Below are 16,605 nucleotides of genomic sequence, written 5' to 3' on the forward strand. Positions count from 1 at the left end.
GCTCTATCATAAAGGCGACTTTGATACCTAAACAGCAAACTAACAGAATTTAGTCATTCTTTACTAGCTAATTTCTCGAATCGCACTATTGAAATGAACTGCTTATTGTTCAAACACAAAATGGAGGAGCCTATTCACCTATACATTCCTACAAAAACAGTCATCATGCGATAGTCCTCCCCATGGTTCAACCAAACAATAAAAAGACTGCTGAATAAAAAGAAATGGCTTTTCCATTATGCAAAACGCACCAACAGTTCCTGTGCATGGCAACAGTACCATTATGCGGGAAAAAAATTTTAATTATCATGCCGCTAACACTCAAAAATATTTTACGCAACCACTTTACCGTCAATCCTTCACAATAACCTTAGACAGTTTTGGACAGTGATAAGTCCTAAGCCACTCAACTCATTATCACTGTGCGACGACCTAGGTTATCCCATATTACAAAATCTTGTGAGCGAATCATTCAATCATGTCTTTTCTGCCAACTTCACTAATGAACCCGATGATTGCATGCCTCACTATCTACATTTGATTACCCACCTATGCCAAACATACAATTCGAGCCTAACGGAATAAAATTGCTAATCGAATCTCTAAAACTGTCATCATCAGCAGGAGTCGATAACTTCAACGCTAAAGTACTTCACAATACTAAAGATACAGTCGCCATCATCCTTTCCCACATTTCCCAGCAATCCCTAAAACAATGCCATACCTCATGACTGGAAAGTGGGAAAAATTATTCCAGTGCATAAAAAAGGCTCACCATCGTCCGCTAAAAATTAACGCCCTATTTCTTTAACCAGTGTTCCCTCCAAGCTAATAGTGCATGTAATTCACTCACACATAATGAAATTCCTGCAGTCTGTCAACTCATTCCATCCCAGTCAGCAGGGAGTTTTAAAAACCTTATCCTGCTCTACCCAACTAGCATTATTCACTAACGACATCAGCTCTAGCTTGGACGCTAACACATCAGTGGATTCCCTGTTTTTAGATTTTGAAAAGGCTTTTGACAAAGTTACCCACCGAAGACTACTCCATAAGCTTTCACAACTAAACCTAAACCCACTAGTTCTTGAATGGCTGCAAACTTTTTGACTAATCACCAACAGTTCGTATGGGCCAATAACCGCGCATTATCCTTGTCCCCAGTCACATCTGGCATACCGCAAGGTACTGTTTTAGAACCCTTACTTTTTTAATATACATTAATGATCTTCCTAATCACCTGTTTTCTACCATTCGTTTGTTCGCCGAAGACTGCTTCATTTACAGAAAAATAACAAGCAGCATGGGCTCATTTAAACTTCAGTGTGATTTGAAACTTGTTGAAACATGGTGCAATAATTGGTTAATGATGCTAAACGTAAACAAAACCACTATAGCCTCTTTTCATCGTCGTGCATCATATCACACCGAAAACTATACTTTATGTGGCGACAAAAAATTGCATGCAACTACATATAAATACCTGGGCATTTCATTTACTCAAGATCTTACCTTGACATCTCATATAAATAACATCACTAACGAAGCTAACCGCGTTCTAGGTTATCTTAGGCGAACACTACGATTTGCTCCCACTCATGTAAAACTGTCCCCTTATTTAACCTTAGTCCGCCCTGAACTAGAATATGTTTGCTCGATCTGGGGCCCAAACCAATCTAACTAAAATCCGTTCAAAACAAAGCGGTAAGATTTGTCTTTTCAGACTATTCTTATCACACAAGTGTTTCATCAATAAAAGATAAAGCTAACCTTGCAAACTTAGAATCCCGCCGTAAACCCACCAGGCTGTCTTTTCCACATATTTTATCACTCACCCCTGCGGAATGCCGTTATCACCCCTGCGCATCGCCACTCAGCCCGGATCAACCATCAAGAAGCCGTCCAACCTCCTCATGCATCTACGTCATCTCATCTCAAGTCATTTTTTGTTTTTACAGCAAAAGATTGGAACTGTTTGTCTGCCGAAGCTGTGACTCATCTCGACAACGCGCGCTTCAAATCATTCATTGAAAATATACCTTGATGTAAGCCCACCCCCACGTAATGCCTCTCGTGGGTCTTTGAGGTACTAATAAATAAATAAATACATACAACAAGTTTGCAACACCGGTCAGATGACGTTTGTTAACTTTGCGGCGTCGTCCCACTAATATGAGCTCGCTCGTACGAAGCGAACCAGTCATCGCAGTCAGTATCGTCAGTCCCGCTGAAGAGCGCAGAGTCTCGCTGGCGTTAGGAGACAGTGCAGAAAACCGGCGGGGTCATCGGGGGGTCCGGGGGATGTTCATCGTTAGCCATACGAGTTACCTGGAGCGTGTGGGTATGAAGCTCCAGCGTGAGGCAAGGATATCAGGTCGCACCTCCACCAAATGTATAAGAAGTACGTCGAGGTCGGCGGGGAAGCGGGGCGATCAAGGCCAACACAATTTGCCTAATGGCGATTCCACAACAGCTTCCTCTTCCTCAGCGTCTAGCGAAGGGACCCATCTTCTTCACATAGCGTATATACACGCACAAAGAGAGTAGGCATATTAAGATATATCTACAAAGGGGCAGCTGACCACAGACGAACAACTTCAGGCCAGCGGCGCCCAGCACGAATTACCCACACCTCGTCGTCCTCACGCTACCCGCATTCCACACGCGAGCACAGCACTTTGTCCTCGTCGTACATTTACATAACTCCCGGTGGCGAAAGCACCTTCCCGATGCTAAGAAGAAGACGGATCAATTTCATGGTCCGGCTTGAGGCGAACTGGCGTGAACAACGTCAGTGGCGAGGCGGGTGGATGGCGTCGGAGAATCGAAAGGGGCAAGGTCATATGCCGCGTCGGTCACCTGGCGAAGCACACAATAAGGGCCATTGTAATGACGAAGGAGTTTCTTAGAAAGACGACAAGCCGAAAAGGAGACCAAACGAGAACGAGTAAGCCTGGGGCATAGTGCACTGGGCGATGACGGTGGTCGTAAACAGACTTCTGGTAGGTGCGGGAAGCGGTGTGATGGTCTCACGCAATTTCGCGGGCCATAGTTGCTTGGGCGATGGCGTCACGTGCGTACGCCGTGGTCGAGTCCAAAGCTGGCGGAAGCAGTGTATCCAAAGGCAATGCAGTATGTCGACCATATAGAAGATACAAAGGCGAATAGCCCGTGGTGTCAGGCCGCGACAAATTGTAAGCAAATTTTACATAGGGCAGGGCGATGTCCCAATCGCGATGGCCTGGTCCGACGTATATAGATAGCACGTAAGTGAGGGTACTGTTCAGCCGCTCAGTAAGTCCGTTCGTTTAAGGATAGTACGTTGTACTGAGCTTATCCTGGGTAGAGCAGGACCGGAGTATGTCGTCAACTACCCGGGACAAAAAGTAGTTGCCGTGGTCTTTCAGCAATTGGCATCGAGCTCCATGGTGAAAGACGACATTTTTTAACAGGAAATCGGCGACGTCGGTGGTGCAACTGGGTGTTAATGCTCGCGTGATAGCGTATCGGGTGACATTGTCTTTCGCAACAGCGATCCAGCGGTTGCCGGAACTGAACGTCGGAAAAGGTCCGATGAGGTCTAGTCGTACACGATGGAAAGATTCGACGGGTACGTCGATAGGCAGCAGATGGCAGATAGGCAATGTGGACGGGCGCTTCCTGTGTTCTCAGGGGTCGCAGCTGGTAACGTGACGCCGAGCACTACATATAGACCGGGCCAAAAAAAGCGGCGTCGGGCCTGATCGTATCTTCCTAAAATTCTGAGGTGACCCGCGGTGGGCAGGTCATGTCCCTGAGGACAGACGAGCGGAGACGGTGGGGAACGACGAACAGGAGCGGCGGTCCATCAGAGTTAAGGTTGCGGCGGTACAAGATGTCACTGCGAAGAACAAAGAAAAATGGCGGGTCTTAGGTGGCACCGCGGAGGCGATGAGTTAGCGGACGTAAGGTGGAGTCTTGCCGCTGCTCCTCCGCGATGTAAAGCAGATCATAGACAGCGAACAAGGAAGGGCCGAGCTCATTGTCTGCAGAATCTGGCGGTTCCACAGGGTGATGAGACAGGCAGTCAGCGTCTTGATGTAGACGCTCTGACATGAAGACAACGGTGTCAGAACACTCTTGGAGGCGCAGTGTTCAACGAGGAAAGCCAACAAAGAGCATGGTGGTCAGTCACAACCGTGAGAGACGCCCAAAAAGGTAGGGTTGGAATTTAGACACGGCCCAAACAAGGGCTAGGCGCTCGCCTTCTGAAATGGAATAATTGAGCTCGGCAGTGAAAAGAAGGCGGCTGGCATATGTGACGCTACAGCCATGACTTTGCTGACATTGGGCGAGCAGGGCACCGATACCGAATCCGCTGGCATTTGTGACATCTTCTGTTGGAGCCGACAAGTTAAAATGGGCGAATATAGGTGGTGAGGTGAGTAAGTGAATCAGCGAACAAAATGAGTTTTCTTGAGCAGGACCCTAGGTAAATGGAGTGTCTTTCTTAAGGAAGTCAGTGAGGGGACAGGCGATGGCAGCAAAAGTTTTGATGTAACGTTGGAAATATGAGTCAAGGCGACAAAGCTTCGCACATCCCTAGATGATCGAGGCAGAGGGGAGGCCTTTACATCTTGAAGCTCAGCAGGATCTGGGCGGACACCAGGAGCATCGACAAGATGCCCAAGGAATATGAGTTGGCGGCGTCCGAATTGGCATTTCAACGATTTGAGTTGCAACCCGGCTATACGGAAGACGGAAAGAATGCTCGTCAGTCTTTCGAGGTGCGCGATATATGTGGCGGAAAAAAACTAAGACGTCGTTGAGGCAACACAGGCATGTAGTCCATTTAAAGCCTCGACGCAAGGAGTCCATCATCCGCTCGAAGGTAGCTGGTGCTTTTTAGAGACCGAACGGCGTGACTTAAAACTGCTATGATCCGTCCAGTGTGACCAATTCGATCTTTTCACGGTCTTTGTCAACGACAGAAATTTCATAATACCCTGATTGGACAATATTGTCATCAAAAATTTTATCCTGCAAGGTACCTATCATTCCTATTAGATTATCTACCTGTCCAAGGTAGGTCTTTTTGATGGTGATATCTTGATATGATTGGTTCCACAAAGCTGCCAAAATGAATGCTATGCAACACAAATAAGAGTAGTGATCAGAAATAGTAAGGCTGAGGCTAGCGATGCTAAGAAGATGCCATGTCAACGCTATTTTGCATGGTTTTGCTTATATCAGACAGTGCAAATACACCGCAATATTATGCGACATAATGGAAGGAAGTTTGACTTTTTACTATTTGGTATTCGGTTAAAGACGTGTAGCAGCACTGCTTGAACTGGCTGCATTTCCAGTGACGCGATGATGGCGACGGTGCTGTGACAGACAGCAAATGTGGGAAGCAGGCTGCGCATGGTAAAAGAAACAACCGGTTTTCGCTTCAAACCTCTGATTTGGTTTCAGTGATACATAATAATGCTTAGAGTACAAAATATTATTTGGAACAAAACACATCAAACACATCACAAGTTGTTTTTTAAATTCTTCAAGCGCAGTTCTTTTTAAATTAATCAAGCCCAAGCGGCGCAAGCCTTTGCCGTGGAAGCGCACGCATTCTTCGTTCTCACGCCTGAGCAGCGTCCATTGAACCCCGGCGGAATTCAAACTGCGGTGTCATATGAAACCACGCGAACAGCGTTGCCGCGCTTGAACGAGGCGCGCTCTCTCTCTTCGTTCTTTCCTCTCTCTCTAGCAGCGCAGGTGCGCGCCTCGCGGGTTGTGTGCTGCAGGCAGCTCCGCTCGTACTCCCGGAGAATAAGCAGTAAAACCACGACATGCCTCGTCCCGTCTCGCGGAACAGTCTGCAGCTCAGTGTGAGTACCACTGACACTTAATTTTGAGATATATATTCGTAACTGAGTAGGTTTTTTGGAGCCTTTGTTGCTTTATTTGCCACCCATGTTGCTACACTCCCCTGCAGGACGAAAGACTCGGGTTTACATAGGACGGACCTTCGCGTGCCAATTTCCTCTTGGGCTGCTTCGGTAGAGCTGCAAGCAAGGCTGTGCTGGACAACCGGTAAGATAGCCATTTTTTATACAGTGCGGCGTATTAACTGGAAATTAATCATCTTGTCAGTCATTGGCAACTGATAAATAAGATTACCAAAATGGGCCTATCTGCTGTTTATGTAATAGTAAGAAAAGCTTTTGCTTTAATTGTATTGCACCAAACAGAAAATATACATTTTTCATGAATTCCGATTTCAGCCCGCTGACTTGGGCAAACTAATTTTGTAGCAGTGGCAAATTTCACTGCTCATAACTGTTTTTTTAAGCTGTACTAAAGAGAACAATACTGCATAATATTGTCTGTTATTTTTGTTTTCGTTTGCAGATGTTTGTACGGAACGAAGATGGTGACCTGCAAACTGCTCGAGCATACATCTGCAAGGGCTGCTGAAAGCTGCTGTCCTTATAACCGAGCACAAAGTGCGCATGCTATAAATGCTGGCTTGGCAGACACCTGAAGCTACCTTTAATGCGGCGTCTTCCTAGAACCTGGGATCTGCCGACACCTTGTCAATGAACCCAACCAGAGGTGAAGTCCTGGAAGTCTAAAAGAATTTTCCTATAGTTTTTTTCACTGTGTACCACATGTGTACCTAATAAATATCCATAAAACGAACAATTCTGGCTTTTTTGTGTGAATGCATGTATACTTTCAGGATGCTGTATATATATATTGTCACGAAGACAAGGATTTTTGAAAATCGGCAACAGGGGCAGAGACACACAGTAAATAGAGAGGTTCACGGAAAACGGTAACACAAAGACACAGGCTCAAGAGTCCACAGTCCTATAGCTAGCCGAAGCGCGCGAGTCTCCAACTTCTTCGTCTTTAAAGCGCTACCTCATACCGTCAGGTGGCAATATTCCCCCCTTCGAGAAAGAAAAAACCGCAAGCTCGGAGAAAAAAACTGATCTGGATGGCAGATACGGCTTCATGCGAAGCACATGCACTAGGTCAGGCGAGCACTGACGACTAGAACTCGGTACAGTTCCGTCTGGAATAACCGCGTACGTAACTTTTGAGAGGCGACGCAACACTCTGTAGGGTCTGAAGTAACGATTGAGAAGTTTTTCTGACAGACCTGGACGCCGGACAGGTGTCCACACCCAGACTTTGTCACCAGGCTGGAACACGACATAGCGATGTCGGTCGTTATATTGGAGTGCATCTGTTGCTTGCTGTTTTGTAATGTGATTACGGGCGAGTTGGCGAGCTTCCTCAGCGTAGTTGAATTCTGCGTCAGCGGTAAGCAGCTGGTCGTCAGCCGCACATGGCAGCATAGCGTCGATCATGGTCTGTACATCGCGTCCCTATACTAGGCGAAATGGAAGAATGCAAACATTATCCTCATTCACAAGAAAGGGGACTCTAAGGACCTTAAAAATTACAGACCAATCAGCTTACTGTCTGTTACGTATAAGGTATTTACTAAGGTAATCGCCAATAGAATCAGGACAACCTTAGACTGCAATCAAGCAAAGGATCAAGCAGGGTTTCGGAAACGGTACTCTACTGTCGATCATATCCATACCATCAATCAGGTGATAGAAAAATGCTCGGAATATAACCAGCCCTTATACATAGCATTCATTGATTACGAAAAAGCATTTGACTCAGTTGAAACCTCGGCGCTGATGCAGGCATTGCGAAATCAGGGGGTAGACGAGCCGTACGTGAAAGTGCTGGAAGATATATATAGTGGCTGCACAGCAACCATAGTTCTACATAAAGAAAGCAATAAAATTCCCATAAAGAAAGGTGTTAGGCAAGGAGACACAATCTCCCCAGTACTATTCACAGCTTGTTTAGAGGAAGTATTCAGAGACTTGGAATGGGAGCAGTTAGGGATAAGGGTAGATGGAGAATACCTCAGTAATCTGCGATTTGCTGATGACATTGCCTTGCTAAGCAACTCGGGGGATGAACTGCAAATAATGATTGATGACCTTGACAGAAAAAGTAGAATGGTAGGCTTGAAAATCAATATGCAGAAGACTAAGGTAATGTTCAACAGCCTCGGGAAGGAACAGCAGTTTACATTAGGTAGCGAAATACTGGAAATAGTAGGCGAATATGTCTACTTAGGACAGGTAGTAACCGCAGATCCAGACCATGAAAAGGAAATATCAAGAAGAATAAGATTGGGATGGAGCGCATTTGGCAAGCACTCGCAGATTATGACTAGCAGCTTACCGGTATCGCTCAAGAGGAAAGTGTACAACAGTTGCATCTTGCCTGTACTCACCTATGGGGCTGAAACGTGGAGGCTAACCAAGAGAGTTCTACTTAAGTTGAGGACAACCCAGAGGGCTATGGAACGAAAAATGGTAGGGGTAACATTAAGAGATAGAAAGCGTGCAGAGTGGGTCAGAGAAATAACTCAAGTTAATGACATTCTAGTGGAAATTAAAAAGAAGAAATGGACGTGGGCAGGACATGTAGTGCGAAGAGAGGATAACCGATGGTCGCTGAGGGTAACAAACTGGATTCCAAGGGAAGGAAAGCGTAGCAGGGGGAGACAGAAAGTTAGGTGGGCGGATGAGATTAAGAAGTTCGCAGGGGTCAAGTGGATGCAGCTAGCACAGAACCGGGTTAAGTGGAGAAATATGGGAGAGGCCTTCGCCCTGCAGTGGGTATAATCAGGCTGATGATGATGATGATGATGATGACTAGGCGAAATGGAGTGAATAGAGTTGTTGCTTGGACGGCCGTGATATATGGAAATGTGACATAAGGCAATATCTCGTCCCATGTTCTATGCCGCACATCCACGTACATGGCGAGCATGTCCGCTATTGTTTTGTTTAGTCGCTCAGTAAAGCCATTTGACTGAGGATGGTAAGCAGTAGTCTTTGGATGATGGTCTGTCTTAGTTGGAAAACTTCTTCAAGAACACGGACTGTAAATGCCTTGCCATGATCAGTGATGACGTATGAAGGGGCGCCATGGTGGAGGACAATCTGCGTCGTGAGAAATTGTGCCACTTCGGAGGATGTTGCACGTGGCACTGCCATATTTTCCGCATAACGTGTCAGATATTCTGTAGCCACGATAATCCACTTATTGCCAGCTGACCATAGAGAAAAAGGGCCGAGAAAGTCCATACGAATTTGGTCGAATGGTAATAGCGGGGGTGGGGGGGGGGGGAATAGGCTGCAGGAAACCCGATGGCTTCAATGGCGGTGTCTTACGTCGCTGGCACTCGCGGCAACCTGTAACATTTTGATGAAAGTTGGCGGTAAGTTTGGGCCAGTAGTAGGCCTGGCGCACTCTGGTAAGAGTTCGTGCGAAGCCGAAGTGTCCAGCGGTGGGTTCATAACGGCAAGCATGAAGGATTTCATCGCGGAGATCTGCAGGGATGACTAGAAGCTAGGCTCGGTCAGTGTTGCCGGTGCTTTTCTTGTAGAGGATTTCGTCGCGCGTACAGAACGATGACAAGTTCTTAGCAAACAGTCGAGATACTGTAGAATCGAAACCCTCCATATAATTGATCACAGTTTTGAAGTCTGGATCATCCCGTTGCCGGGCCTTTAAATCAGATGAACTGATAATGCAGAGAAAATGGGCGTCTTCATTCGTACTGTCATGGCAACTCCACGGGTGATCGAGAGAGTGTGTCAGCATCTTCATGTTTATGTTCAGATTTATAAACGATAGAGTAATCAAATTCCTGCATACGAAGACTCCACCGTGCAAGACGTCCTGATGGATCTCGAAGACTAGCCAGCCAACACAAAGCATGATGGTCTGTCACAACTTTAAATTTACGGCCGTAGAGGTAAGGTCGGAATTTATTTGTGGCTCAAACGACGGCGAGACACTCCTTTTAAGAAGTTGAATAGTTTGATTCGGCCCGAGAAAGGGTGCAGCTGGCATAAGCGATCACTTTTTCCTCGCCTTTCTGGTGCTGGACCAGAACAGCACCCAGACCGACGTTGCTGGCGTCGGTGTGAATTTCGGTGGCAGCGTCCTCATCGATGTGTGCTAGTACGGGAGAGTTGTGCAGCCGTTGGCGCAGGTCGGTGAAGGCCTCCTGCTGCTCGGAAGACCAGACATACAGAGCGTCATCACGTGTCAGGTGCGTCAGAGGTTCTGCAATCTTGGCAAAATCTGCAATGAACGGCGATAGTACGCGCACAGGCCCAATAAACGCCGGACTGCTTTCTTCGTGGTAGGGATGGGAAAATTAGGTACATCGGCTGTATTGTCAGGATCAGGCCGGACACCGTCAGCGCTAACCACACGACCGAGAAATTTCAGCTGCTGATATTCAAAGGGACATTTTTCCCGTTTGAGTGTCAAATCGGCCGAGCGAAGAGCATCCAGTACCGTTCGCAGCCGCTTAAGATGTTGGTCAAACGTTTCTGAAAACACGATGACGTCGTCCAAATAAACCAAACAGGTTTGCCATTTAAGACCAGCAAGTACAGTGCCCATCATTCTCTGGAACGTCGCTGGCGCAGAACACAGACCGAAAGGCAATACTTTAAATTCATATAAGCCATCGGGTGTCACAAAGGCAGTCTTTTCCCGATCGCGCTCATCCACTTCTATCTGCCGATAACCACTTTTTAAATCAATGGAGGAAAAGAACTTGACGTTGCGAAGTCGATTGAGCGAATCGTCGATACTGGGCAACGGATACACATCTTTTTTTTTATTGTGATGTCATTCAGTTTCTTGTAATCAACGCAATAACGCAGCGTGCCATCCTTTTTCTTAACCAACATGACTGGCGACGACCATGGACTTTTAGACGGCTGAATAGCATCATCATTAAGCATTTCCTCGACTTGTGTCTGAATTGCCTCACGTTCTTTGGCCGAAATACGGTACGGCTGCTGTCGAATAGGTCGGGCATCGTCAGACGTTAAGATGCGATGCTTGGTGATAGACTTTTGCCGGACGTTCGATGATGAGGCTAAGCACGGAGTATACTCTAGCAGTAAGGCACGCAGGTCGCGTTGTTGACAGACAGAAAGGTCACTGCTAACATCGATGTGGTCTAGAACACTAGGAGTATCAATAATGTCAGACGCAAAACATTCCGAAACTTCATTTAACAGTTCGCCGAAAGCGATGACAGTAGAGCGATAAAGGTGGCGAGATTCATTTGTGAAGTTCGTGACGAGAAGCTCAGAGTGACCATTGCTGAGAATATTTAAACTTCGAGCTGCACAGATGCCATGAGAAAATAAAAGCGAACGTTTGCCTTCAGGAATTATCGGCCCGTCACAAAGTCACAACACTGGCAAACACGCTGGAGCGGAGAGGCACTGAAACACACTCGGCTGAAACTCGTATTGCGCACGTACGTTGATCGTCGGTGGGGCGGGAAGCCGCTTTCTCCGTTGAGAACGAGACCGTTCGCTGTCGGAGATCGATGATGGCGCCATATTCCCGCGGGAAATCCACACCGAGAATCAAATCACGAGAACATTCCTGGAGGACGATGCAGCTGACAACGAACGTTGACGTACGAATCTGGATTCTAGCAGTGCACTGTACAATAGGAGTAATTACATGCCCCCCAGCCGTGCGTATCTGCGTGCTACACCATAGTGTCATAGCTTTCCTAAGATGCGCTGCCAGTTTCCCATTCAAAATCGAAAAGTCTGCTTCGATATCCACTAAAGCGCTTTAGTGCATCAGCGCTTTAGTGCATCAGCGCTTTAGTGGATATCGAAGCAGACTTTTCGATTTTGAATGGGAAACTGGCAGCGCATCTTAGGAAGGCTATGACACCATGGTGTAGCACGCAGATACGCACGGCTGGGGGGCATGTAATTACTCCTATTGTACAGTGCACGGCTAGAATCCAGATTCGTACGTCAACGTTCGTTGTCAGCTGCATCGTCCTCCAGGAATGTTCTCGTGATTTGATTCTCGGTGTGGATTTCCCGCGGGAATATGGCGCCATCATCGATCTCCGACAGCGAACGGTCTCGTTCTCAACGGAGAAAGCGGCTGCCCGCCCCACCGTCGACCAACGTACGTGTGCCCTACGAGTTTCAGCCGAGTGTGTTTCAGTGCCTCTCCGCTCCAGCGTGTTTGTCAGTGTTGTGACTTCGTGACGGGCCGATAATTCCTGAAGGCAACCGTTCGCTTTTATTTTCTCATGGCATCTGTGCAGCTCGAAGTTTAAATATTCTCAGCAATGGTCACTCTGAGCTTCTCGTCACGAACTTCACAAATGAATCTCGCCACCTTTATCGCTCTACTGCCATCGCTTTCGGCGAACTGTTAAATGAAGTTTCGGAATGTTTTGCGTCTGACATTATTGATACTCCTAGTGTTCTAGACCACATCGATGTTAGCAGTGACCTTTCTCTCTGTCAACAACGCGACCTGAGTGCCTTACTGCTAGAGTATACCCCGTGCTTAGCCTCATCATCGAACGTCCGGCAAACGTCTATCATCAAGCATCGCATCTTAACGTCTGACGATGCCCGACCTATTCGACAGCAGCCGTACCGTATTTCGGCCAAAGAACGTGAGGCAATTCAGACACAAGTCGAGGAAATGCTTAATGATGATGCTATTCAGCCGTCTAAAAGTCCATGGTCGTCGCCAGTCATGTTGGTTAAGAAAAAGGATGGCACGCTGCGTTGTTGCGTTGATTACAAGAAACTGAATGACATCACAATAAAAAAAAAAGATGTGTATCCGTTGCCCAGTATCGACGATTCGCTCAATAGACTTCGCAACGTCAATTTCTTTTCCTCCATTGATTTAAAAAGTGGTTATTGGCAGATAGAAGTGGATGAGCGCGATCGGGAAAAGACTGCCTTTGTGACACCCGATGGCTTATATGAATTTAAAGTATTGCCTTTCGGTCTGTGTTCTGCGCCAGCGACGTTCCAGAGAATGATGGGCACTGTACTTGCTGGTCTTAAATGGCAAACCTGTTTGGTTTATTTGGACGACGTCTTCGTGTTTTCAGAAACGTTTGACCAACATCTTAAGCGGCTGCGAACGGTACTGGATGCTCTTCGCTCGGCCGATTTGACACTCAAACGGGAAAAATGTCCCTTTGGGTATCAGCAGCTGAAATTTTTCGGTCGTGTGGTTAGCGCTGATGGTGTCCGGCCTGATCCTGACAATACAGCCGATGTAGCTAATTTTCCCATCCCTACCACGAAGAAAGCAGTCCGACGTTTATTGGGCCTGTGCGCGTACTATCGCCGTTTCATTGCAGATTTTGCCAAGATTGCAAAACCTCTGACGCACCTGACACGTGATGAAGCTCTGTATGTCTGGTCTTCCGAGCAGCAGGAAGCCTTCACCGACCTGCGCCAACAACGGCTGCACAACTCTCCCGTGCTTGCAGGCTTCTATGAGGACGCTGCCACCAAAATTCACACCGACGCCAGCAACGTCGGTCTGGGTGCTGTTCTGGTCCAACACCAGAAAGGCGAGGAAAAAGTGATCGCTTATGCCAGCTGCACCCTTTCTCGGGCAGAGTCAAACTATTCAACTTCTTAAAAGGAGTGTCTCGCCGTCGTTTGGGCCACAATTAAATTCCGACCTTACCTCTACGGCCGTAGATTTAAAGTTGTGACAGACCATCATGCTTTGTGTTGGCTGGCTAGTCTTCGAGATCCATCAGGACGTCTTGCACGGTGGAGTCTTCGTATGCAGGAATTTGATTACTCTATCGTTTATAAATCTGGACATAAACATGAAGATGCTGACACACTCTCTCGATCACCCGTGGAGTTGCCATGACAGTACGAATGAAGACGCCCATTTTCTCTGCATTATCAGTTCATCTGATTTAAAGGCCCGGCAACGGGATGATCCAGACTTCAAAACTGTGATCAATTATCTGGAGGGTTTCGATTCTACAGTATCTCGACTGTCTGCTAAGAACTTGTCATCGTTCTGTACGCGCGACAGAATCCTCTACAAGAAAAGCGCCGGCAACACTGACCGAGCCTAGCTTCTAGTCATGCGTGCAGATCTCCGCGATGAAATCCTTCATGCTTGCCGTTATGAACCCACCGCTGGACACTTCGGCTTCGCACGAACTCTTACCAGAGTGCGCCAGGCCTACTACTGGCCCAAACTTACCGCAAACGTTCATCAAAATGTTACAGGTTGCCGCGAGTGCCAGCGACGTAAGACACCGCCATTGAAGCCATCGGGTTTCCTGCAGCCTATTCCCGCCCCCCCCCCCCGCTATTACCCTTCGACCAAATTCGTATGGACTTTCTCGGCCCTTTTTCTCCATGGTCAGCAGGCAATAAGTGGATTATCGTGGCTACAGATTAATTGACACGTTACGCGGAAACTATGGCAGTGCCACGTGCAACATCCTCCGAAGTGGCACAATTTCTCATGACGCAGATTGTCCTCCACCATGGCCCCCTTCATACGTCATCACTGATCATGGAAAGGCATTTACAGTGCGTGTTCTTGACGAAGTCTTCCAACTAAGACAGACACATCATCGAAAGACTACTGCTTACCATCCTCAGTCTAATGGCTTTACTGAACGACTAAACAAAACAATAGCGGACATGCTCGCCATGTACGTGGATGTGCTGCATAGAACATGGGACGAGATATTGCCTTATGTCATATTTGCATATATCACGGCCGTCCAAGAAACAACTCGATTCACTCCATTTCGCCTAGTATACGGACGCGATGTACAGACCATGATCGACGCTATGCTGCCATGTGCGGCTGACGACCAGCTGCTTACCGCTGACGCCGAAGAATTCAACTACGCTGAGGAAGCTCGCCAACTCGCCCGTAATCACATTACAAAACAGCAAGCAACAGATGCACTCCGATATAACGACCGACATCGCTATGTCGTGTTCCAGCCTGGTGACAAAGTCTGGGTGTGGACACCTGTCCGGCGTCCAGGTCTGTCAGAAAAACTTCTCAATCGTTACTTCGGACCCTACAGAGTGTTGCGTCGCCTCTCAAAAGTTGCGTACGAGGTTATTCCAGACGGAACTGTACCGAGTTCTAGTCGTCAGTGCTCGCCTGACCTAATGCATGTGCTTCGCATGAAGCCGTATTTGCCATCCGGATCAGTTTTTTTCTGCGAGCTTGCGGTTTTTTCTTTTTCGAAGGGGGGAATAATGTCACCTGACGCTTTTAGGTAGCGCTTTAAAGACGAAGAAGTTGGAGACTCGCGCGCTTCGGCTAGTTATAGGACTGTGGACTCTTGAGCCTGTGTCTTTGTGTTACCGTTTTCCGTGAACCTCTGTATTTACTGTGTGTCTCTGCCCCTGTTGCCGATTTTCAAAAATCCTTGTCTTCGTGACAATATATATATACAGCATCCTGAAAGTATACATGCATTCACACAAAAAAGCCAGAATTGTTCGTTTTATGGATATTTATTAGGTGCACAAGTGGTACACAGTGAAAAAAAAAACTATAGACAAAATTATTTTAGACTTCCAGGACTTCACCTCTGGTTGGGTTCATTGACAAGGTGTCGGCAGATCCCAGGTTCTAGGAAGACGCCGCATTAAAGGTAGCTTCAGGTGTCTGCCAAGCCAGCATTTATAGCATGCGCACTTTGTGCTCGGTTATAAGGACAGCAGCTTTCAGCAGCCCTTGCAGATGTATGCTCGAGCAGTTTGCAGGTCACCATCTTCGTTCTGTACAAACATCTGCAAGCGAAAACAAAAATACCAGACAATATTATGCAGTATTTGTCTTTTTAGTACAGCTTAGAAAAGCTGTTATGAGCAGTAAAATTTGCCACTGCTACAAAATTAGTTTGCCCAAGTCAGCGTGCTGAAATCGGAATTCATGAAAAAATGCATATTTTCTGTTTGGTGCAATACAATTAAAGCAAAAGCTTTTCTTACTATTACATAAACAGCAGATAGGCCCATTTTGGTAATCTTATTTATCAGGTGCCAATGACTGACAAGATGATTAATTTCCAGTTAATACGCCGCACTGTATGAAAAATGGCTATCTTACCGGTTGTCCAGCACAGCCTTGCATGCAGCTCTACCGAAGCAGCCCAAGAGGAAATTGGCACGCGAAGGTCCGTCCTATGTAAACCCGAGTCTTTCTTCCTGCAGGGGAGTGTAGCAACATGGGTGGCAAATAAAGCAACAAAGGCTCCAAAAAACCTACTCAGTTACGAATATATATCTCAAAATTAAGTGTCAGTGGTACTCACACTGAGCTGCAGACTGTTCCGCGAGACGGGACGAGGCATGTCGTGGTTTTACTGCTTATTCTCCGGGAGTACGAGCGGAGCTGCCTGCAGCACACAACCCGCGAGGCGCGCACCTGCGCTGCTAGAGAGAGAGGAAAGAACGAAGAGAGAGAGCGCGCCTCGTTCAAGCGCGGCAACGCTGTTCGCCTGGTTTCATATGACACCGCAGTTTGAATTCCGCCGGGGTTCAATGGACGCTGCTCAGGCGTGAGAACGAAGAATGCGTGCGCTTCCAGGGCGAAGGCTCGCGCCGCTTGGGCTTGAATAATTTGAAAAGAACTGCGGTTGAATCATTTAAAAAACAACTTGTGATGTGTTTGATGTGTTTTGTTCCAAAT

At 47.1% G+C, this 16,605-nt stretch overlaps 2 long non-coding RNA genes across 2 annotated transcripts; one reads left to right on the top strand and one right to left on the bottom strand.

Annotated features, from left to right (window-relative positions):
* The first annotated feature begins 5,780 nt into the window (after positions 1-5,780).
* LOC146209590 (uncharacterized) lies at positions 5,781-6,600 on the top strand. Its single transcript, XR_014703457.1, has 3 exons — positions 5,781-5,867; positions 5,975-6,072; positions 6,391-6,600. It is a non-coding gene; the product is annotated as an uncharacterized LOC146209590 (long non-coding RNA).
* Positions 6,601-15,414: 8,814 nt separating this feature from the next.
* Positions 15,415-16,319, bottom strand: LOC146209591 (uncharacterized). Its single transcript, XR_014703458.1, has 3 exons — positions 16,229-16,319; positions 16,024-16,121; positions 15,415-15,704 (listed from the first exon to the last, which is right to left on the bottom strand). It is a non-coding gene; the product is annotated as an uncharacterized LOC146209591 (long non-coding RNA).
* Between the last annotated feature and the right edge of the window lie 286 nt (positions 16,320-16,605).

The sequence above is a fragment of the Amblyomma maculatum genome, chromosome 1 (assembly GCF_055883805.1).
Source record: "Amblyomma maculatum isolate TAMU_Amacu chromosome 1, ASM5588380v1, whole genome shotgun sequence".
Taxonomy (NCBI): Eukaryota; Metazoa; Arthropoda; class Arachnida; order Ixodida; family Ixodidae; genus Amblyomma; species Amblyomma maculatum.